Raw genomic sequence first — 24,248 nt, forward strand, 5'->3', positions numbered from 1 at the left:
TTTGTCAGCCAGTCTGATGATTACATCTGTGGGCATTATCTCATTAATCTGCAGCCTCTTCACCAGGGATAAAGGCAATAAGTTGATGCTGGCCCCCAAATCACATAGTGCTCTATCGAACATAGTTTCACCTATGGCATAAGGGATGTGAAAACTCCCTGGGTCTCTTCTTTTCGTAGGCAGCTCAGGTTGAATAAGGGCACTACATTCCTTGTTCATCACTATAGTCTGGCCTCCTTTGAGTGAGCTTTTCCTAGGAAGAAGTTCCTTCATATACTTGATGAATGCAGGCATTTGTTGAATTGCCTTGATGAATGGTATGTTTACATGCAGAGATGCAAACAAGTCTAGGAACCTTGAGTATATTCTCTTTCCCACAGCACCATTGAGCAGTTGAGGGAAGGGAGCATAGAGCTTCAGCAACTCTTGTTGTGAAATTTCTGGTCCTTGGTGATTTCTATCCTCGTCCTTTGTTGAGTTGTCTTCAGGTTGTTTGCAAAGTTTGCCTTGCTTGTCTTCAGTCTCTTGATCACTCTTAGTGACCATTTTGCAATTTTCCCATCTTACTTTCTTTGCTTCTCCTTTGGGGTTCTTCTCCGTGTCACTTGGGAAGCTATCAGTAGGTTTGGGGATCTTCTCAGCTAAATATCCCACCTGGAATTCCAGCTTCCTTATGGTCTCTCCCTGGTTCTTAATATTGGCTCGCACCTCCTCTTTGAACACCTTATTTTCTTGAATCTCTTGGCATATTCCTTCAAGTAAGGATTCAATCTTAGAAAGCTTGTCATCAATTGATGAGTGATTCAGAGCACATGTGCTGTTTTGGTTTTGATAAGTGTGTGGAGACGTGTTATTGTCGAGGTGTTGAGATGTCCTCTGGGTGAATTGCTGGTGGGCTGCATTGTTGTTGGAGTTGTAACGTCTCTGGTCTTGGTTTTGATCTTGCTCACTTCCCCACCCAAAGTTTGGGTGGTTTCTCCATCCAGGGTTGTAAGTCTTGGAGTATGGATCATAGTTTTTTCTTGGTGAATTCCCAATGTAGTTGGCTTGCTCCTGACTCCCCTCTACTTCTTCATTCACTCCTTCTTGGATTGTTGATGAAGATGAGATTGCTGCTACTTGGTTCCTCTCCATCTTCTTGGTGAGGTCAGCCAACTGCTGGGTAATGAGCTTGTTTTGGGCCAACAGAGCATCTACATTATTTAACTCCATCACTCCTCTTGTGTTCCCTCTTTCGGAAGCATAGAAGTAGTCATTTTCTGCTACTGTTTCAATAACATCTATGGCCTCCTCAATGGTCTTCTTCTTGTTCAAGGATCCTCCAGATGAATGGTCTACGGCCTTCTTTGACTCATAAGAGAGCCCTTCATAGAAAATGTGCAGCTGGACCCATTCGTTGAACATGTCAGGTGGACACCTCCTTGTTAAGTCCTTGAACCTCTCCCATGCTTCATACAGGGTCTCACCATCTTGTTGCCTAAAAGTTTGAACCTCAGCTCTCAGCCTATTGATTCGTTGAGGAGGGTAGAATCTTGCTAAGAATTTGTTCACCACATCCTCCCAAGTTGTCAAGCTCTCCCTTGGGAAAGATTCCAGCCACTTGGCTGCCTTGTCCCTGAGTAAGAAAGGAAATAAGATTTGTCTATAGGCGTCAGGATGAACACCATTAGATTTCACTGTGTCACATATTCTCAGGAAGGTGGTCAAATGTTGATTGGGGTCTTCTTGAACACCTCCTCCAAACGAACAGTTGTTCTGAACAAGGGTGATGAGCTGTGGTTTAAGTTCAATGTTGTTGGCATGGATTGTTGGCTTTTGGATGCTACTTCCACAATTGCCTGGGTTTGGATTAATGTAAGAGCCCAAAACTCTTCTATCCTCCCCAGCATGAATTGCTCCACCTCCTCTGCCGTGGTTGTGAGTCTCTTCTTCATGATGATTTTCCATGTTTTCTTCCATGTTTGGTTCAAAGTATTCCTCAAAGTGTTCCTCCTCTTCTTCAGCACCAACTACACGTTTTTCTTTTGCCTCCCTCCTTAGTCTAAGGAAGGTTCTCTCAGGTTCAGAATCAAAGGAAGTTGAAGCCCCGCTTCTTCTCCCTGTCATACAACCAACAAGTACAAGCAAGAAAATAGGTGCAGACAGTATTTGTGTCAGAATTGCTATTAGTTGTGGGTGATACAATATATCAAACAGTTAGTGGGTTAGCAAACAAAATTGAAAATAACAAAGAAAAACAAAAGAGTAGAGGGGGAAGGGAAGAAGTTTAACTAAAACAAAAAGTAAATTACTCAAACAGAAAAATGAAATTCACAAAATAAAATGCTCAGTCTAGTGATCTTTCAATCTAATCATTGTTGATGCACAATCAATCCCCGGCAATGGCACCATAAACTTGATGCACGGAAAACTTGTCTCTCAACAAATCTCCCTTCGGCAAGTGTACCGAATTTGTCGTCAAGTAAAAACTCACAATAGAGTGAGGTCGAATCCCATAGGGATTGATTGATCAAGCAACTTTAATTAGAAGAATGTTCTAGTTGAGCGAATCCAGAATTTGGGTTGAGAGTTGCAGAAAGTAAAATGGCGGGAATGTAAATAACAGAAAAGTAAATGCTAGAATTAAAGGACTGGAAGTAAATGACTGAAAATAAATTGCAGAATTGTAAATGAGAATGGGGGATTTGCTCATAAAAGTAAATAGCAGAAATTAAAGAGAATGGGTAGGATCAGAGATGGGGAGTTCATTGGGCTTAGGAGATGTTGCAATTCTCCGGATCAAGTTCATTTTCATCTCTTCCTCAATCAATGCACTTATTGATCTCCTTGGCAATCTTAAGTGATTGAATTACAATTTCTTGCAATTCGATCTCTCAAATCTTGATCAATAGCCAATTCCTTGGTCAATTGCTCATGAGAAGAGATGAAGTATGGTCACTGATTATACCACATGCATTTCCCAAATCAAGTATTGAGAGGGTTATAGTCACATACCCATCCAAACCCAATTTGGTCCAGCATGAAAAAGCATTTCTAGCTTGATCTCTTTATTCCTCTTTCAAGGTTCAAAAGAGATCCAAGTTTGAATAGCTTCTCTTCCAAGATAACTACTCAATTGGATGAAGATCGAAAGCTTTCAAGTAAAATCAAGAGGAAAGATAGAAGAAGAATAATGAAAATTAGTATTGATCCATCAAATTACAACAGAGCTCCCTAACCCAATGAAAGGGGTTTAGTTGTTCATAGCTCTTGAAAATGAAAACAAAGATGGAGAATACATCATAAAACTAAAAATTGCAAAGAAAGTAAAATACAGAGAGTAGTTCTCTTTTTTCCCCAGCCTCCAAAACTCCTTATCAATTCAAAGCTACTCCTATATATACTACTCTTCTCAGCTTCTAGTGTGATTCTTCAAGTCTTGGGCCTTTGGATCTTGAGTTTGAAGCAGTTTCTTTCTTTATTTGGGCTTGGCTTTACTTGCAGAGAGAAAGTGCGAGTGGGCGGAGACTTTAGTTCAGGACGTTAGGGGTGTTAATATTTAGTAAGAATATAAGTTCGAGAACGTTAGTGATACTTAACATTGTCACTAACGTTCCAATGCACCCCTTTGCTTCACATTAAAACCCACGTTAACTAGGTTAACGTGGCTTTTAACGTTGCCTTGTTAACCTTCGAGAACGTTAGTGACACTCAACATTGTCACTAACGTTCCAGTGTGCCCCTTCTTGCTTCACGTTAAAGCCCACGTTAACTAGGTTAACATGGCTTCTAACGTGGCCTTTGCCATCCTTCGAGAACGTTAGTGACATTCAACATTGTCACTAACATTCCAATGTGCCCCTAGGTCTCACGTTAGAGTCCACGTTAACTAGGTTAACGTGGCTTCTAACGTGGCCATCCTTAGCCATCCCAACGTTAGTGACAATGTTGAGTGTCACTAACGTTGGCTCATCCTTCATTCCTCATCGTTAGCTTCCACGTTAACCAAGTTAACGTGGAAGTTAACGTGACTCTTGGGGGTTGTGTGGTTGCTTCAACGTTAGTGACAATGTTGAGTGTCACTAACGTTGTCGACAACTCTTCATCCCTTACGTTAGTTCCCACATTAACCAAGTTAACGTGGGAGTTAACGCGGTACTTTGCATCATAGGCCAACGTTAGTGACAATGTTGAGTGTCACTAACGTTGGCTTCTCTTCCCCCCTTAACGTTAGAGGCCACGTTAACCTAACGTTAACTAGGTTAACGTGGCTTCTAACGTGGCCACTTATGAGTAATTGCCAAGGTTAGTGACAATGTTAAGTGTCACTAACGTTGGCTCAACTTCTCTTCTCCACGTTAGAGTTCACGTTAACTTAGTTAACGTGACTCTCTAACGTGGGCATTGATGGCTTTTTGAGAGTGTTATTGGCAATCACTTTTCTCATTAACCTTGCAAGTTACCTCCCCTTTTCTTGCTTCCTTTTGGTCCTGAAATCAAGCAATAAAGTGCATCAAAGCTCTAGTCCAAGTCATGAGTAATGCAACATAATATTTGTCACTAAACTTATGCAAAATCCTCATGAAATTATGTAAAATGCACAATGTATGCTTGAGTCAAGGCATAGGTGAATATCTACCCAAAACTAGCTTATTTCCTAAAGAAATACATGAAACTAACCTAAAAACAGTAAAGAAAAGGTCAGTGAAACTGGCCAAGATGCCCTGGCATCAGAGCTTATTCATCCAAGTAGATCCCTCACACAGGAGCACCACAGACACTTGTCTCAAGGTCCAAACCATTGGTGCCTAGCCTTATTGCTTACTCTTTTTCTTTTGTTTTTCACTTCCATTGTTCTTTCCCTTTTTTTTCTTATTAGGATCTTGTTATTAACTTAGTCTCATGGGTATATCCAAAGTCAAGTATTCAGGATAGATAGTTGTCCTCCTAGCCTTGTGGTTGAACCAACTTAGCTAACTTATGACTACCCCAAAGATTCATGAATGCACTTCCACATTATGAACTCTACTCTGGTCTTTTAAAAACATAAACATTCTCTTCTTCATTTGATTTAAAGAAAAGGACAAGCATACAAGTAAGTTAAGGAGGATGCAGTGGCATAAAGACTAGCACACATAGACCTATTCAGAACTTAAAAGACATAATTTAAAAAAAGTTCAACTACGAGTAACTACAAATCAAAAGTGCATTCGGACTTCCAACTTTCAACAATTCTGAGTACAATGGAATTAAGTAACAATACAACCTTTGGGTGAAGATTTCTGGTTGCCCTCTCTCTTTGTAATCATCCTAGTTTTTGCTGCCTAGCTTCTTTGGGTTGAGGTGCACCATTTCCTCATAAGGTTCCTGCAAGGTTACTGGAAGTTGCTTGTTCCCAAAGCACTTGAGACATAGTTAGCTTGCATGTAAGCTGGTGCTTTTTGAACTCAATTTGGTGTGTGAACACCAAACTTAGTTCCTTGCCCAGTCCAAACATTGCACATATGCAGAGAACCCCATATCTTGTTGTCAACAAAGCAATGATAACCTATAGTCTAACTACATCTAAGTGGTTTCTCTTGATTGGATGGAGCTAGCAATGTTCTCTCGACGAGTCTTTAATTACTTGAGATGGTACTTTACTCTGGGGTTTTCCCCCATGTTGCCCAGATAATGCTTGAGTCTTTGTCCATTCACTGTAAAAGTCCTCTCTGAACCTTCATCCGTGATTTCGATGTGGCCATATGGTGATACTTTTGTAACCATGAAAGGTCCGGACCACCTTGACTTGAGTTTTCCTGGGAACAGCCTTAATTTAGAATTGTAAAGGAGTACTGATGACAAGTCATCATAGTCTAGTTTTACTAGCCTTTTTCTTTGTTTTTCATTTGGTTTATGCACTTTCTTGCACTTTAAGTAAGTAATTTGGAATGAAAATGCATGACTTCCTTAAATCAAACAACCACCATGAAATTGATGCTAAATCATGAGGTTTAAGCTAAATTCAATTGAATTTTAATGATTAATAGACCTTGTGAATTTGGTGATACTTTGATTGGTTGTTTTGATTAATTGTAGGTGAAGAAAAGAAGAAAAGAAGGAAGCGTGGCCTAAGAAGCGTGGCTCAAAGGAGAAAAAGTGTGGCCAAGAAAGGAGGAAGTGTGGTGCAACAAAACCATGAAGCTCTCTCCAAAGCTCACTAAGTGAACGCTACACTTGCTTCCAGGAGACCAAGGCACAAAGCTCAGCTCACTTTGTGAGCTGAGCACAACACAAGGCCAAGAAATAAGGAAATGAGGAACCAAGCTCAGCTCACAAAGTGAGCATTATCGAGAGCATTGAGGAAATAATTCAAAGAAAATGATTTGCAAATGCATGCTCCAAGGCTTGAAATCATGACCAAGGGGGATGGGAGAGGCGCTACTCACTAAGGAAAATAAGCAAAAAATGGCCAAATGCACTCCTCAAGGTTCGAACTCACAACCATGAGGAAGCAAGGAAGCAAGGCATCACAAGAAAACCAAGGAAAAGCTCCAGCGCATGCTTCCTCCAAGTTTCGAACCAAGGACCCTTCCTTGGATACACCAAAGCTCAGCTCACAAAGTGAGCTGAGCGCTATCCATGGGCACATGCAACACATCTTGACACGGCCAGGAAAAGAGTGGAGCGCGCATGACACGGTCCTGGGCAGCACAAGGCGCGCACAATTTGGCACCAAGACACTAGCGCTCAGCTCACAAAGTGAGCTGAGCTCTCCCCTGATGCTTCCCAATCAGCAAGACACGCTATGCAAAGCACAAAGCTCAGCTCACTTTGTGAGCTGAGCATTCCCCTGGGAGATGCATTTGGGCTGAAATTGAAATTTAAAATTCCAACTTACTTCATTCCTTCACCAAATCAAAAGCCCATCCAAATTCCAATATCCAAGAATAGAAAGTGTATAAATAGGAGTTAGTTTGATGTAATTAGACCCCTTTTTTTCTTTTACCTTAGAACCTCTAGACTTCATTTTGGAATTTTCCCTTTTTACTTGCATTTTAATTCTGAGCTTTTTGAATTTCAGAGAGAACTTGGAAGGAGAATTGATCTCTCTTCTTCTTGGTTCCTTGCTGGAAGCACTCTTTAGTTTTCTTGCTTTGGATCTTGGGTGGAGAATTGAAGAAATTCTGTTTCAGTCTCACCTTGAGATCCCTATAATTGAATTTGAATTTCTGTTTACTGCTTCTTCATCTACTTTGCTTCTGCAATTTACTTTTCCTTACTTCTTTTGCAATCTCTCTTGTTGGATCAAGGAAGGATTTGAGATCTAGACTTGTTATCTAGTCTCTTCCACTCCTGAGATCTTCAACACCTTTTAGAATTGCTGCAACTTAAGCACTGCTTTCCAGTTCTTTAAATTCCCAAGCCATTTTACTTTTCTGTCAAGATCTACTTCACTGCACTTAGATTTTTTCTTTTATGTTTAATGCAATTTAGTTGTTCTTGTTCAGATTTTGCTATCCCACTTCCCAATTCCATTTATGATTCAAGCAATTTACATTTCTTGCACTTTAAGCTTCAGCCATTTACATTTCTTGCAATCTAAGTTTCTGCAATTTATATTACTTGCACTTTAAGAATCTGCTTCATTACTTTCCTGCTCTTTAATTTACTGCATTTTACCCCTCCCCCTTTACTTTCCAAGCAAATTTAGATTCTGCAAGTTACAATTACTCAACCAAATCTTGATTCGCTTAACTAAATCAACCACTAAACTAAAATTGCTCAATCCTTCAATCCCTGTGGGATCGACCTCACTCATGTGAGTTATTATTACTTGATGCGACCCGGTACACTTGCCGGTGAGTTTTGTGTTGGATCGTTTTCCACACATCAAGTACTCGCTGCCCCTTTTCAAAACTTCTGGGCGCAAGATGCATGTCATGTTTTCTCTTTGCCTTTTCTTTATACATCTTAGTGTTTTCATAGGCTTGTGACCTGAATTCCTCCATCTCTTGTGATGGGAAAATTTGTGGAAAAATGAATTTCCAAAACACCCAAAACTCACCGGCAAGTGCACCGGGTCGCATCAAGTAATAAAACTCATGGGAGTGAGGTCGATCCCACAGGGATTGAAGGATTGAGCAATTTTGGTTTAGTGGTTGATTTAGTCAAGCGAATCAAGAGTTGATATGAGTGGTTTGTATTCGACAGAAGCTAAATTGCATGAAATTAAAAGGGAGAGGGACAATTGTAGTAAATTAAAGAGCAGAGAAGGTAAATATGCTGAATCTTAAAGAGCAAGAAATTAAATGGCAGAAACTTAGAACGCAAGAAATGTAAATTGCAGAATCTTAAAGTGCAAGAAATGTAAATGGCTTGAATTGTAAAGGGAATTAGGAAGTGGATTTGCATAATTTAAACAAGGAAAAGTAAATTGCATTAATCAGACAAGTAGAAGGTGACTTGAATTGAACCGGATCTAAAACGGAGATGTAAATGAACTTGAAAAGCTTTAAACAGAGAATTTAAAATGCAAACTCCAAATCTTAAGACCCAAGAGACTAGATAACCGAGTCTAGATCTCAATGCCTTCCTAGATCCAAATGTAGAATTCAATTACAAGAAATAGAGAAAAGTAAATAGCAGAATGAGTAGAAGAAGAGACAATGAATAGAAATTTAAATTCAATTATGCAGTAAAGAAAACAGAGAGATCTCAGGATGAGATTGAAACAGAATTTCTTCAATTCTCCAACCCAAGATCCAAGACAAATGTAATTGAAATTGAAAACGAGAAAACTAAGAGGAAGAGAATTCAATTCTCCTACTCCGAAACTCAGAAACTCCAAACAACTCAAAACCAAAAGCTCTCCAAAAACTACTCAGCAAAAGTAAAAAGAAAAAGCTCCTCTAAAACTTAAATCCTAAGCTATTTATACACTTTCTTCAAATGGTCTTCAAGCCTTGAATTGGGCTTTTGAACTTGATGGAATTGGGTTGATAAAAGCCTCTGTTGATTGCTCTTGGAGTTGGAGAGAAACCCATTGTGAACCGGGCCGAGAATCATAAAAGCTTGAGTAAAAGTTTGAGGCAAACTTTTACTCAAACTTTTTATACCAGCTTCCCTCATTTGCTGCTACCAACATTTGGGCTAAAGTTTGAGGTCAAACTTTAGGCCAAACGTTGGTCCCCTTGTGTATATGTGTGGCGCCAACGTTTGCCAAAAAGCTTGAGGCAAACGTTGGCGCAAGCTTTTCTCCTCCAGGGTGTTGGTTTTGTGATGCCAACGTTTGCCAAAAAGTTTGAGGCAAACGTTGGCTCAAGCTTTTTCCTCCAGGGTGTTTTCAACTCTTCCAAAAGTTTGAGCTAAAGTTTGAGGCAAACTTTGGCTCAAGCTTTTTTCCTCTAGGGTGTTTTCAACTCTTCCAAAAGTTTGAGCAAAAGTTTGAGGCAAACTTTGGCTCAAGCTTTTTGTTCTCTCTTGCTCCTAGCCATTCCGTCTTTCTTCAACCTTCTTCAAAACTCTTTTCACCTATCATCAATCAATCAAAACAATCAAAGCTATGCCCCAAATCATGAGATTGTGTTTCTTTCATAATATATGACAATTATAGCACAAAATCTCATGAAAGTGCATTAATTCATCCATGGTTGATTGAATCAAAGGAAACATGGAAATCTACCCAATTGGCTTGCTTATGGCTTAAGAAAGTGCATAAAATCGATTGAAAACAAAAGAAAAAGACTAGTAAAAATAGGCTAAGATGGCTTGTCATCACAACACCAAACTTAAAGCTTGCTTGTCCCCAAGCAAGAAAAGAATTAATGAGAAGAAAGAATGAAATGGAAGAGGATGTTCATGCTAGCAGAGTATTATTGGTAGTTCATGGGGTTTTATGTGGATATGTAAACACTCACTAGTTATTGACTTTTAGGCCTAGAAAGTCTCCTTCAAGCATCAAGCAACACACTGCTATGATCTCTCATTATTCCTTTGTCCTTGACTATTATTTTTTCTATAAGCTTTAGTTCAGTGTCATGTGTAACAAGTTCATTTATTTCTTTATAATTGACACATTATTCACTATAGACACTTGGCTCACATTCCTTCTTAAAACATTGATACCCAGCACCTCTTTGGGTTACTAAATGCCTTGTAGTTAGGTTGCTCTTGATAGTGGACTTTCAGCTGATGATCCCGGGTTAGTTAACCCAAGTCACCGAGTGTTGATGCACTCCAAAGAACTTAATAATCCAAGCAGATCCTAGTACAAAGACACCACAGGCATGTATTCTAAGGTTCAAGCTATTGGTGTCTAGCTTTGTTTCTTTTTATTTTCTTTTGTTCTGTTGCCACTCTTTGGCTATTTCTTTTCTCTTTTTGTTTTTCTTTTTAACCAAGGACTTTTGTGTGATTGAGATTCATAGACAGTAAGCCACTTTATACTTAGAAGGAGACATCCTAGTTCTCTTATTCACTAAAAGTGATCTATCATACAATCACACATACATACCACCACTTTCTTTTATTGTACTTCTATCTACAGAGAACTATCTTACTTCACATTCAAATATTTCTTTTATTGAATTAAAGATGCAGGGGACAAAGCATGCTTTTTGTTAAGTGAAAGTAAACACACAAGCACACACTTAGACTAGCTTACTTATTTTAAGAAAATTGATTCTACTTGTACTAGATGAACACTTTAGCAAGATATAAATCATGGCATCTCTCAACAGCTGAAGTTAAGTATAGATACAACCTAGTGGTTTGCAGTTCTTTTGTCCTTCTTTTTGTTGATCCCCTTTTGAGTCATGGTGCATTATGTCTTCAATTGGTGGTTAGTTCCCTGCATAATTCTCAAAAGTTGCTTGCTTCTCAAGCCCTTAGGTGACTGGTTTTTATGCATGAATTGAATGCGGCTTTTGGATTTAAGTTGGTGTGGGAACACCAAACTTAGTTCCTTGCCACTTCCTCTGATGCAACAGGTCAACTATATGTAAAATCTTGTGTTCTTGCTAAAGGTTATGAAGTTGAAATTAGAGAGCAATTAAGTAATTGAATAATCTGTTTGATTGCTTGGAGCTAGTGTTGTGCAAGAAATGAGAATATATTTTTAAATGATGTTTTGGTGGAACACCAAACTTATAATCCTTCATTCTCCTTTAAATTGTTTTGGTGTGTAACACCAAACTTAGCTCCTTGCAATGCATACCAAATATTCAACATTTTTAATGAAAAGGCTATGAAAAGAAAACTACCTCTGGTTGGGTTGCCTCCCAACAAGCGCTCTTTTAATGTCACTAGCTTGACATCCTTCAATTCTTTTCAAGAAGGTTGTAGGCTCTGAACCTCTTTTTCCTTATCCCATTGTACTCCCAAGTACAGCTTTGCTCTGTGACCATTTGCTGTGAATTGACTCTTTGTTGCTTCATCTAGCAATTCAATACTCCCATAAGGAAAAACCTTTGTCACCAAGTATGGGCCAGTCCACTTAGACTTAAGTTTGCCAGGGAAGATCTTAAGCCTTGAGTTATACAGGAGCACTTGCTGTTCTGGCTTGAACTCCTTCTTTGTGATCTTCTTATCATGCCACCTCTTAGCTCTTTCCTTGTATATCTTAGCACTCTCATAGGCTTCTAACCTGAATTCATCCAACTCATTTAGTTGTAACAACCTTTTCTCTCCTGCAGCTTGGGAATCAAGGTTGAGGAGTTTAGTAGCCCAAAAAGCTCTGTGTTCAAGCTCTACAGGGAGGTGGCAGGATTTGCCATACAATAGCTGAAAGGGTGACTTGTCAATAGGAGTTTTGAAAGCTGTGCTATATGCCCATAATGCATCTTCTAGCTTCCTAGCCCAATCTTTTCTTGTGCTTCCCACTGTTTTCTCTAGGATCTTCTTTAATTCCCTATTTGCTAGTTTAGCCTGGCCATTAGTCTGAGGGTGGTAAGGTGTGGCTACTTTATGGATTACTCCATATTTGTGGAGAAGTTTTTCCATCTGTTTGTTGCAAAAGTGACCACCACCATCACTAACAAGACCCTTGGGCACTCCATATCTTGTGAAAATGTGCTTTTTAAGGAATTGGAGGACAATCTGTGCATCACAGGTGGTTGTGGCTATGGCTTCCACCCACATTGAGACGTACTCCACTGCTACTAAGATATATCTGAAAGAATAGGAAGGGGAAAGGGTCCCATGAAATCAATTCCCCATAGATCAAATAATTCCAATTCCAAGATGAAGTTTTGAGGCATCTCATTCCTTCTTGTCAGCCCTCCTGCTTTCTGGCATTCATTACATTGGTGAACATACTCTCTGGCATCCTTGAAGATAGTTGGCCAATAGAAGCCACTTTGCAGTATCTTTGCAGCTGTTCTTTCTGGGCCAAAGTGTCCACCATAAGCTGAACCATGGTAATGCCACAAGATATCCCTCATTTCACTCTCAGGGATACACCTTCTAATTACTCCATCAGAACATCTCTTGAACAGGAAGGGTTCATCCCATAAGAATTTCCTTCCCTCATTGATTAACTTCTTCCCTTGTTGCTTAGAGAACTCTTGAGGTATCTTCCTTCCCACTTTGTAGTTTGCTATGTCAGCAAACCAAGGTGCTTGTTGGATCTGCAAAAGGTGCTCATCTGGGAAGCTTTCATTTACGGGCTGGGAGGCTTTTTGAATTGTTTCTTGTGGTAGCCTCGACAAATGATCAGCAACCCGGTTCTCAGTGCCCTTCCTGTCCCTTACCTCAATATCAAACTCTTGTAGGAGCAATATCCACCTGATAAGTCTTGGTTTAGCATCCTGCTTTGACATCAAATACTTAAGGGCAGCATGGTCACTATAAACCATAATTTTGGATCCTATCAAGTATGATATAAACTTATCAAATGCATAGACTACAGCTAACAATTCCTTTTCTGTTGTGGTGTAATTTTTTTGGGTCTCATTCAACACTTTACTTGCATAATACATGACATGATGCAAGTTTCCCTTCTTTTGTCCAAGTACAGCACCAATTGCAAGGTCACTTGCATCACACATGAGTTCAAAAGGCAGTTCCCAATTTGGAGGTGTGATGATTGGTGCTGTTGTGAGTCTGTTTTTTAAAGTTTCAAAGGCATGCCGGCAGTTTTCATCAAACACAAAAGGATTATCTAGCATTAATAGATTACTCAAGGGCTTGGCTATTTTTGAGAAATCCTTGATAAAACTTCTATAAAATCCTGCATGCCCCAAGAAACTTCTAACAGATTTTACATTAGCTGGTGGAGGGAGTTTTTCTATGATCTCAACCTTTGCCTTGTCAACCTCTATCCCTTTTCTTGAAACCTTATGACCAAGAACAATCCCCTCGGGTACCATGAAATGGCACTTCTCCCAGTTCAAAACCAAATTAGTTTCTTGGTACCGTTTCAAGACAAGAGTTAGATGGTTCAGGCAAGTGTTGAAATTATCACCAAAAATAGAAAAGTCGTCCATGAAGACCTTTAAAAATTTTTCAACCATATCAGAGAAAATGGAAAGCATACACCTTTGAAATGTGGCTGGGGCGTTGCATAGCCCAAATGGCATCCTCCTGTATGCAAACACTCCAAATGGACATGTGAAGGCAGTCTTCTCTTGGTCCTTCGGATCTACCACGATTTGATTGTACCCAGAATACCCGTCCAAAAAGCAATAATAGGCATGGCTGGCCAATCTTTCCAGCATCTGATCAATAAATGGGAGAGGGAAATGATCTTTCCTTGTGGCATCATTCAATCTTCTATATTCTATGCACATTCTCCACCCAGTCACTGTTCTAGTAGGGATCAACTCATTCTTCTCATTAGTGATGACCGTCATTCCTCCTTTCTTTGGTACAACTTGAACCGGGCTCACCCATGAGCTGTCAGATATTGGGAAGATTATCCCTGCATTCCACAACTTCATTACTTCCTTCTGGACAACTTCCTTCATTGTAGGATTTAGCCTTCTTTGAGGTTGAACCACTGGTTTGGAATTGTCCTCCAAGAGGATCTTATGCATACACACTGCAGGGCTGATGCATTTCAGGTCGTCAATGGTCCATCCCAAAGCATCTTTGTGAGCTTTGAGTACATCGAGAAGTTCTCCTTCCTCTTTTTTTGTCCGGGACGAATTAATGATCACTGGGAAGCTTTCCGATGTGCCAAGGAATGCATATTTGAGATGTGGGTAATGGCTTCAGTTCTTGTTTTCGTACTTCTTCCTTCTTGTCTTGTTTTTCATCTTGCTCAATAGAAGTCTCAGCTACTTGTTCCTCTGTTGTCCCTTGATTTCCTTCATGCTCTTGAGGACTTTCTTCCCGCATTTCTTCCACCAAACTCTCTATCATATCCACTCTCATGTAATCCTCTTGCTCAGGAATGTGTTGCATTGACTTGAAAACGTTTATGACCATTTGTTCATTGTGGACCCTGAAGATCATTTCTCCTTTTTCTACATCAATGATGGCTCTTGCTGTGGCTAGAAATGGCCTTCCCAAGATGATTGAATTGTTTCCTTCCTCTTCAATATCCAAAATCACAAAATCTGCTGGGAAAATAAACTCCCCAACCTTCACCAACAGATTCTCCATAATTCCATTGGGTGTTTTGATTGATCTGTCAGCCATGACCAACGACATCCTGGTGGGTTTAAGTTCTTCTATGGCAAGCATTCTCATCATTGAGAAAGGCATTAAGTTGATACTGGCACCAAGGTCACAGAGAGCTTTGTTGAGAACTATTCTGCCAATGGTGCATGAGACTACAAAGCTTCCTGGATCCTTGAGTTTTGGTGGAATGCCCCTTTCAATCACAGCACTGCATTCCTCGGTGAGTAACACGGTTTCCTTCTCAAGCCAACTTCTTTTCTTGTTGATAAGCTCCTTCAAAAACTTGGCATACAGAGGCATTTGCTCAAGTGCTTCAGCCGAGGGAATATTGATCTCCAGCTTTTTGAAAGTCTCAAGGAACTTATGAAAATGTTGGTCCTTAGTCTCTTTGCTGAACCTCTAGGGATATGGCAGTGGAGGTGTGATGCTCTTTCCTACTTGCTGCTGTCCCTGAATCACTTCTTTTGAACTGTGTGGTTGGTTGTTCTTCTCTTTGAGTTTCTCAGTGCTCTTGATTGGCATCACAACTTGATCCTTGGCTTCATCTGCCTTTGTTTGCTTTTCATCTTCTATTTGTCTTTTGCTGCTCTCTGCTTGCTTCTTTGTAGTGTCATTGTTGCTCATCAATGTTCTCCCACTCCTTAATTGTATCGCCTTGCATTCTTCCTTAGGATTTGGGATTGTGTCACTCGGCAGTGAGCTTGAAGGTCTCTCAACAGAAATCTGCTTGGAGATTTGCCCAATCTGCCTTTCTAGGCTCTTCATGGAGGCTTCATGGTTCTTGGTTGTCATTTCCTGGTGTTTCCACATTTTGTCTATCAAAGTTTCCAAGTTAGTGAGTCTTTGAGATTCAGGTGATGCTTGTGGTGGGTTGTGAGATGTGGATGGTGGATGGTAGGCATTTTGGTTGGTGGGTTGGTTATTGGATTGGTAATGGTTGGGGTTGGGGTAGTTGTTTTGAGGTTTTCTGTAAGGGTTTTGGTTAGTTTGCTACTGGTTGTGGTTTTGGTTGTTTCTTGAAGTGTTTTGGTTTGAGTTCCTCTGCCATGGTTGTTGGTTCTGGTTGTGATTATCTCCCCACCTGAGGTTTGGGTGGTTCTTCCAGGATGGGTTGTATGTGTCACCATACACTTCATTCTGTCCAGAGTTTTGGTTATGCATGCGCTGCACTTGCTCCTGTTGTTGCTCTTCTTGGCTTTCTTCATTCTGCACCCATACAGTTGATGGTTGGCTTGTGTTCACAGCTGCTACTTGAAGGCTATCAATCCTTTTGGCCATTTGTTCAAACTGTTGTTGAATTTATTGCTGCATCATTTTATTTTGAGCTAACATTGAGTCCACTCCTTCTAGCTCCATTACTCCTCTCCTTTGTGATGGTTGGCGTTGCCTTTGATGCGCAAAGAAATACTGATTATTAGCCACCATGTCAATAAGATTTTGAGCTTCTTCTGCAGTTTTCATCAGTTGCAATGATCCTCCAACTGAGTGATCAAGTGCTTCTTGAGCCTTTAGAGTGAGTCGTTCATAGAAGTTCTGTAGCTTGTCCCACTCAGTGAACATTTCTGGTAGACATTTCCTCAGCAGAGCCTTATATCTCTCCCATGCTTCATACAGATTTTCAGCATCCAATTGCGTGAATGTCTGCACCTCAGTATTCAACCTGATGATCCTTTGAGGGGGGTAAAACTTGGCAAGAAACTTGCTCACCAAATCATCCCATGTGTTAATGCTTTCCTTTGGAAATGTTTCTAGCCATTGAGTGGCCTTGTCCCTGAGAGAGAATGGGAATAACAACAGCTTGTATATGTCAGGGTGCACTCCATTGCTTTTAACTGTGTCACAAATTCTCAAGAAAGTGGATAAATGTTGATTTGTATCCTCCAATGGTCCTCCCCCAAACGAGCAGTTGTTTTGGACCAATGTGATGAGTTGTGGCTTCAGTTCAAAGTTATTTGCATTGACATTAGGGGTGAGAATGCTGCTTCCACAATGTCTAGCATTTGCAAAAGTATAGGAGGCCAGTACTCTCCTCTGTTGTGGGTTATTGTTAACCCCTCCTCCTGGATTAGATGGATCTCCTTCCATCTCGTGATATTCTTCCTCAGATTCTTCCTCTCCAATAATATTTTCCCTCTTTCAGCTCTTCTTAACCTTCTAAGAGTTCTCTGGTCAGTTTCAGATAAAACATGAGTGGATCTCCCTGTACCTGACATACAAACAAAACAAAAGAAACACCACCAGTAACACTTTAATCTATTGCTAGAATGAAATTTAGTTAGCTTAAGCAAAATTTCAAACAGTTAGTGGGTTAGTCCAAAGAATGAGAAATAGAAAATAAAAATGCTAGATCTAGATCTCCACTTCACTTAATCATTGTCAATCTATTTCAATCCCCGGCAACGGCGCCAAAAACTTGATGGGAAAATTTGTGGAAAAATGAATTTCCAAAATACCCAAAACTCACCGGCAAGTGCACCGGGTCGCATCAAGTAATAAAACTCACGGGAGTGAGGTCGATCCCACAGGGATTGAAGGATTGAGCAATTTTGGTTTAGTGGTTGATTTAGTCAAGAGAATCAAGAGTTGATTTGAGTGGTTTGTATTCGACAGAAGCTAAATTGCATGAAATTAAAAGGGAGAGGGACAATTGCAGTAAATTAAAGAGCAGAGAAGGTAAATGTGCTGAATCTTAAAGAGCAAGAAATTAAATAGCAGAAACTTAGAACGCAAGAAATATAAATTGCAGAATCTTAAAGTGCAAGAAATGTAAATGGCTTGAATTGTAAAGGGAATTGGGAAGTGGATTTGCAGAATTTAAACAAGGAAAAGTAAATTGCATTAATCAGACAAGTAGAAGGTGACTTGAATTGAACCGGATCTAAAACGGAGATGTAAATGAACTTGAAAAGCTTTAAACAGAGAATTTAAAATGCAAACTCCAGATCTCAGGACCCAAGAAACTAGATAACCGAGTCTAGATCTCAATGCCTTCCTAGATCCAAATGTAGAATTCAATTGCAAGAAATAGAGAAAAGTAAATAGCAGAATGAGTAGAAGAAGAGACAATGAACAGAAATTAAAATTCAATTATGCAGTAAAGAAAACAGAGAGATCTCAGGATGAGATTGAAACAGAATTCCTTCAATTCTCCAACCCAAGATCCAAGACAAATGTAATTGAAATTGAAAACGAGAAAACTAAGAGGAAGAGAATTCAATTCTCCTACTCCGAACTCAGAAACTCCAAACAACTCAAAACCAAAAGCTCTCCAAAAACTACTCAGCAAAAGTAAAAAGAAAAAGCTCCTCTAAAACTTAAATCCTAAGCTATTTATACACTTTCTTCAAATGGTCTTCAAGCCTTGAATTGGGCTTTTGAACTTGATGGAATTGGGTTGATAAAAGCCTCTGTTGATTGCTCTTGGAGTTGGAGAGAAACCCATTGTGAACCGGGCCGAGAATCAGAAAAGCTTGAATAAAAGTTTGAGGCAAACTTTTACTCAAACTTTTTATACCAGCTGCCCTCATTTGCTGCTACCAACATTTGGGCTAAAGTTTGAGGTCAAACTTTAGGCCAAACGTTGGTCCTCTTGTGTATATGTGTGGCGCTAACGTTTGCCAAAAAGCTTGAGGCAAACGTTGGCGCAAGCTTTTCTCCTCCAGGGTGTTGGTTTTGTGATGCCAACGTTTGCCAAAAAGTTTGAGGCAAACGTTGGCTCAAGCTTTTTCCTCCAGGGTGTTTTCAACTCTTCCAAAAGTTTGAGCTAAAGTTTGAGGCAAACTTTGGCTCAAGCTTTTTTCCTCTAGGGTGTTTTCAACTCTTCCAAAAGTTTGAGCAAAAGTTTGAGGCAAACTTTGGCTCAAGCTTTTGTTCTCTCTTGCTCCTAGCCATTCCGTCTTTCTTCAACCTTCTTCAAAACTCTTTTCACCTATCATCAATCAATCAAAACAATCAAAGCTATGCCCCAAATCATGAGATTGTGTTTCTTTCATAATATATGACAATTATAGCACAAAATCTCATGAAAGTGCATTAATTCATCCATGGTTGATTGAATCAAAGAAAACATGGAAATCTACCCAATTGGCTTGCTTATGGCTTAAGAAAGTGCATAAAATCGATTGAAAACAAAAGAAAAAGACTAGTGAAAATAGGCTAAGATGACTTGTCATCATCTTGCAGCTGCAAGATCCTTTTTGCACCAGCAGCAATGCTGTCGAAATTTAGTATCTTGATAGCCCAGAAAGCTTTGTGCTCTAGTTCCAGTGGTAAATGACAAGCCTTCCCATAGACCAGTTGATATGGAGACATTCCAAGTGGAGTTTTGAATGCTGTTCTGTATGCCCAAAGAGCATCATCCATCTTCTTCGACCAATCCTTTCTAGATGCACCCACAGTCTTTTCCAGGATCCTCTTCAACTCTCTGTTGGATATCTCAGTTTGCCCACTTGTTTGAGGATGGTAAGGTGTGGCTACTTTGTGTTTTACCTCATATCGTAGGAGGAGAGCTTCTAGTGGTTTGTTACAAAAGTGGCTCCCTCCGTCACTGATGAGGCATCTTGGGACTCCAAACCGGCTAAAGATATTTCTCTTGAGGAAGTTCGTGACTACTTTGTTATCATTAGTTGGGGTTGCAATGGCCTCTACCCACTTGGAAACATAATCCACTACTACCAGGATGTACTTGTTTGCATATGAGGTTGGGAATGGTCCCATGAAATCTATTCCCCACACATCAAACAGTTCTAGTTCCAAGATGAAATTTTGTGGCATGGCGTTTCTTTTGGGCAGGTTTCCAGATCTTTGGCATTCATTGCAGCTTTTTACTAGTTCCTTGGCATCCTTGAAAAGGGTGGGCCAAAAGAATCCGCTTTGTAACACCTTTGCGGCAGTTCTATCCCCTCCAAAGTGCTCGCCATAACATGAACCGTGGCAATTCCACATGACTTCTCTTCCTTCTTCTTCCGAAACACATCTTCTAAGGATTCCATCTGAACATTTCTTGAAGAGATATGGCTCGTCCCAGACAAAGTATTTTGCATCATTCATGAGCTTCCTTTTTTTGATGTTTATTGATCCCTGGAGGTAATGCCCCAGTTGCCTTGAAATTTGCAATATCTGCAAACCATGGTGCTTTTTGAACTGTCATCAACTGCTCATCTGGGAAAAGCTCATTCACATTTGTATCATTTCCTCCACCTTGATCACGAGGGATTCTGGATAGGTGATATGCCACCTTGTTCTCCACTCCTTTCTTGTCTCTGATTTCAATATCAAATTCCTGCAACAGTAAGATCCACCTTATTATTCTTGGCTTTGATTCTTGCTTGGCAAACAAATATTTAAGTGCTGTGTGATCTGTAAAGACAATCACTTTAGCACCAATGAGGTATGATCTAAATTTGTCAAATGCAAAAACTATTGCTAGCAACTCCTTTTCAGTTGTGGTATAATTTCTTTGAGTTTCATTAAGGACTTTGCTAGCATAGTATATCACACGAACTAAGTTATCTTTCCTTTGTCCTAACACTACCCCAACTGCAAAATCAGATGCATCATACATCAATTCAAATGGTAAGTTCCAATCAGGTGGGGAGATGATAGGAGCAGAGGATAACCTCATTTTCAAATGTGCAATTGCTAGCATGCATGTTTCATCAAAGATAAATGGTGTATCAGATACAAGGAGATTGCTTAAGGGCTTGGTTATCTTTGAAAAATCTTTAATGAACCTTCTGTAAAAACCAGCATGCCCTAAAAAACTCCTAATTGCCTTGACATCACTGGGTGGGGGTAATTTTTCAATAAGTTCTACTTTAGCTCTATCAACTTCAATGCCTTGGTGAGAGACCTTGTGACCAAGGACTATTTCTCCTGTCACCATGAAGTGGCATTTTTCCCAGTTCAAGACCAAATTGGTCTCTTGGCATCTTTTCAATACCAAGGCGAAGTGATGTAGGCAACTAGGAAAGGAATCTCCGAATACCGAGAAATCATCCATAAAAATTTCAATGAATTTTTCTATCATATCTGAAAAGATAGAAAGCATGCAGCGTTGGAAAGTTGCAGGAGCATTACATAACCCAAATGGCATGCGCCTATAGGCAAACACTCCATACGGACAAGTAAATGAGGTTTTCTCTTGGTCTCTAGGATCAACCACTATCTGGTTATATCCTGAATAACCATCGAGAAAACAATAATATGCGTGCCCTACAAGTCTTTCCAACATCTGATCCATGAATGGAAGGGGAAAATGGTCCTTTCGTGTAGTCTCATTGAGTTTTCTATAGTCTATGCACATCCGCCATCCTGTGACAGTCCTTGTAGGTATGAGCTCGTTCTTCTCATTGGTAACCACAGTGATTCCTCCCTTCTTAGGCACAACATGTATGGGACTAACCCAAGGGTTGTCCGAAATTGGGTATATGACCCCTCCTTGCCAAAGCTTCATAACCTCTTTCTGTACCACTTCCTTCATGATTGGGTTCAGCCTTCTTTGGGATTGAATGGATGGCTTGGCATCATCTTCCAACAGTATTTTATGCATGCATATGGCTGAACTGATTCCCTTCAAGTCAGCAAGGGTCCATCCAATGGCATCCTTATGCTTCCGCAGCACCTTGAGTAGCTCGTCCTCTTGAGCTTGACTGAGGGATGAATTTATGATCACTGGGTAGTTTTCATTTTCTCCTAGATATGCATATTTGAGAGTGGGTGGCAATGCTTTGTGTTCAAGTTTGGGTGCTTCTGACTTTTCGTTCCCTTCCTTTGGTGCATCTGGTATAGGTATTTCTGCTGTGGCCACCTCTTCACTTGATTCAGATTCTTCCTCCACCAATCTCTCGTCCTCTTCAGGTTCTTCTTCTTCAAAATTCTCCTGCACTTCATCCTCACGTGCATCTAACCTCATGCATTTCCCCAATTATTCGGGTGGGTAACTCATGGCCTTGAACACATTGAATGTCATCTTTTCATTGTGTAGTCTCAGGGTGAGGTCACCCTTTTGAGCATCAATGACAGCTCCAGCAGTGGCCAAGAATGGCCTTCCCAAGATGATAGAGGTCTTGGCGTCCTCCTGCATGTCCAGCACCACAAAATCTGCTGGAAATATGAAATCTCCCACTTTTACCAGCAAATCCTCTACTATCCCAAGAGGGAATTTGAACGATCGGTCTGCCAGTTGTAGGGCCATTTTTGTTGGTTTAGCCACTTCAATTTTCATCTTTCTCATCATAGCTACTGACATCAAATTGATGCTGGCCCCTAAGTCACAAAGAGCCTTCTCCACTGTGATTTCTCTTATAATACAAGGGATCTGAAAACTCCCAGGATCCTTCAGTTTCTGCGGTAGTTTATGTTGAATGATAGCACTACACTCTTCGTTTAGTATCACAGTCTCATTGTTCTTCCAGCTTCTCTTCTTAGTCATTAGCTCCTTCAAAAACTTGGCATAGAGTGGCATTTGTTCTATAGCTTCAGCAAAGGGTATGTTGATTCGTAGCTTCTTGAAGATTTCCAAAAATCTCAAGAACTGGTTGTCATCTTCCCTTTTCTTCAATAGCTAGGGATATGGAGCTCTTGAGATGTTCAGTTGTGGTATCCCTTTTTCTTTCTGCAGACTTGGCGTGGGAGGTTGAACTCCATCTTGCTCTTCTCCCTTTTCATTTGAGCCTTCTTCTTGTGGCTTTGGGGACATTCCTTCAGTTCCTTCCCACTCCTAAGTGTGATAGCTTGACACTCCTCCTTTTTGCTTGAATGGTCATCATAGCAAAAGTTGTGGTTAGGAAACTGCTTAAACAGATAGCTGATTTATGTCTCCAGTTTCTTGATGGCAGCATTTTGATTCTGCATGTTTGACTACACTTCCTCTCTGAATGCTTTAGTGTTTCAAATATCTTTGCATACTCCTTCAATTAAGGTTTCGATCTTAGAGAGCTTGTCATCAATTGATGGGTGATTCAGAGCAGATATGCTGTTCGGGTTTTGATAGGTGTGTGGAGAAGTGTTGTCGTTGGAGTTGTAACGTCTCTGGTCTTGGTTTTGATCTTGCTCACTTCCCCACCCAAAGTTTGGGTGGTTTCTCCATCCAGGGTTGTAGGTTTTGGAGTATGGATCATAGTTTTTCCTTGATGAATTCCCAATGTAGTTGGCTTGCTCCTGACTCCCCTCTGCTTCTTCATTAACTCCTTCTTGGGTTGTTGATGAAGTGGAGATTGTTGCTACTTGGTTCATCTCCATCTTCTTGGTGAGGTCAGCTAGCTACTGGGTAATGAGCTTGTTTTGGGCCAACAGAGCATCTACATTGTTTAGCTCCATTACTCCTCTTGTGTTCCCTCTTTCGGAAGCATAGAAGTATTCGTTCTCTGCTACTATTTTAATAACATCTATGGCTTCCTCAATAGTCTTCTTCTTGTTCAAAGATCCTCCGGATGAATGGTCTACGGCCTTCTTTGACTCATAAGAGAGTCCTTCATAGAAAATGTGCAGCTGCACCCATTCGTTGTACATGCCAGGTGGACACTTCCTTGTTAAGTCCTTGAACCTCTCGCAGGCTTCATATAGAGTCTCACCATCTTGTTGCCTGAAAGTTTGGACCTCAGCTCTCAGCCTATTGATTCGTTGAGGAGGGTAAAATCTTGCTAAAAATTTGTTCACCACGTCTTCCCAAGTTGTCAAGCTTTCCCTTGGGAAGGATTCCAGCCACTTGGCTGCTTTATCCCTAAGTGAGAATGGAAATAGGAGCAGTCTATAGGCGTCAGGGTGAACACCATTAGACTTCACTGTGTCACATATTCTCAGGAAGGTGGTCAAATATTGATTGGGGTCTTCTTGAACACCTCCTCCAAACGAACAGTTGTTCTGGACAAGGGTGATGAGCTGTGGTTTAAGTTCAAAATTGTTGGCATGGATTGTTGGCTTTTGGATACTACTTCCACAATTGCCTGGGTTTGGATTGATGTAAGAGCCCAAAACTCTTCTATCCTCCCCAGCATGATTTGCTCTACCTCCTCCCCCATGGTTGTGATCCTCTTCTTCATGATGGTTTTCCATGTTGTCTTCCATGTTTGTTTCAAAGAATTCCTCTTCTTCCTCAGCACCAACCACTTTCTTTCCTCTTGCCTCCCTCCTTAATCTAAGAAAGGTCCTCTCAGGTTCAGAATCGAAGGAAGTTGAAGCCCCGCTTCTTCTCCCTGTCATACAACCATCAAGTGCAAGCAAGAAAAGATAGGTGCAGAAAGTATTTGTGTCAGAATTACTGTTAGTTGTGGGTGATGCAATATATCAAACAGTTAGTGGGTTAGCACACAGAATTGAAAATAACAAAGTAAAACAAAAGAGTAGAGGGGGAAGGGAAGAAGTTTAACTAAAACAAAAAGTAAATCACTCAAACAGAAAATGAAATTCACAAAATAAAAATGCTCAATCTAGTGATCTTCCAATTTAATCATTGTTGATGCACAATCAATCCCCGGCAACGGCGCCATAAACTTGATGCAGGGAAAACTTGTCTCTCAAAAAATCTCCCTTCGGCAAGTGTACCGAATTTGTCGTCAAGTAAAAACTCACAATAGAGTGAGGTCGAATCCCACAGGGATTGATTGATCAAGCAACTTTAATTAGAAGAATATTCTAGTTGAGCGAATCCAGAATTTGGGTTGAGA

General features: G+C 40.3%; 2 non-coding genes across 2 annotated transcripts; both read left to right on the top strand.

The window, feature by feature from the left end:
* Positions 1–1,402: 1,402 nt before the first annotated feature.
* Positions 1,403–1,506, top strand: LOC148564231 (small nucleolar RNA R71). The gene has a single exon (XR_015885400.1). It is a non-coding gene; the product is annotated as a small nucleolar RNA R71 (small nucleolar RNA).
* Positions 1,507–23,092: 21,586 nt separating this feature from the next.
* Positions 23,093–23,196, top strand: LOC148564232 (small nucleolar RNA R71). Its single transcript, XR_015885562.1, has one exon. It is a non-coding gene; the product is annotated as a small nucleolar RNA R71 (small nucleolar RNA).
* The last annotated feature ends 1,052 nt before the right edge of the window (positions 23,197–24,248 follow it).

This window comes from Arachis ipaensis, chromosome B5, assembly GCF_059453495.1.
Source record: "Arachis ipaensis isolate K30076 ecotype BB chromosome B5, ASM5945349v1, whole genome shotgun sequence".
Lineage (NCBI taxonomy): Eukaryota > Viridiplantae > Streptophyta > Magnoliopsida > Fabales > Fabaceae > Arachis > Arachis ipaensis.